We start from the raw sequence: 477 nt of genomic DNA, 5'->3' as shown, positions 1-477 counted from the left end.
TTGGACAAAGTGTTTGTAATTATAGGTACCCCTGCAACTATCATAATAATTTGCTACATTGAATGTTTCGTGTTTACTGTTAATATAAGGTAACCAAGAAAGTTCTATATAACTTTTCACCCACCACCTTCGAATATCGAAATATATCACCTAAGAAGTACCTGAAAGATCAAGAATAGTCCCCATGAGCATACGTTCTGCCAACGTTCTGGAACGCCATGGATTCCAGCGCGGTAGAACTTTGCGGGCCTTGAAGGGAAGAAAGTATTAAGTGAATTTTGTACCTCTACTAGGGATTTGAACTGGCGTTCTCTACAGGGAATCGTCCAGGGAATGGAACAGGTGATAATCGGACGGTGCAATGTCCGGTAAATATGGCAGATCCAATAGTGTTTCCCATCCAAGTCATAGAATGGTGTTCCGGGTCATACTAGACACATGGGACTTAGTGTTATCATGTAACAGGAGAACCCCTTT

Source organism: Thermobia domestica, chromosome 3 (assembly GCF_964235325.1).
Source record: "Thermobia domestica chromosome 3, izTheDome1.hap1.1, whole genome shotgun sequence".
Taxonomy (NCBI): Eukaryota; Metazoa; Arthropoda; class Insecta; order Zygentoma; family Lepismatidae; genus Thermobia; species Thermobia domestica.
This window is presented reverse-complemented; position numbering follows the sequence as displayed.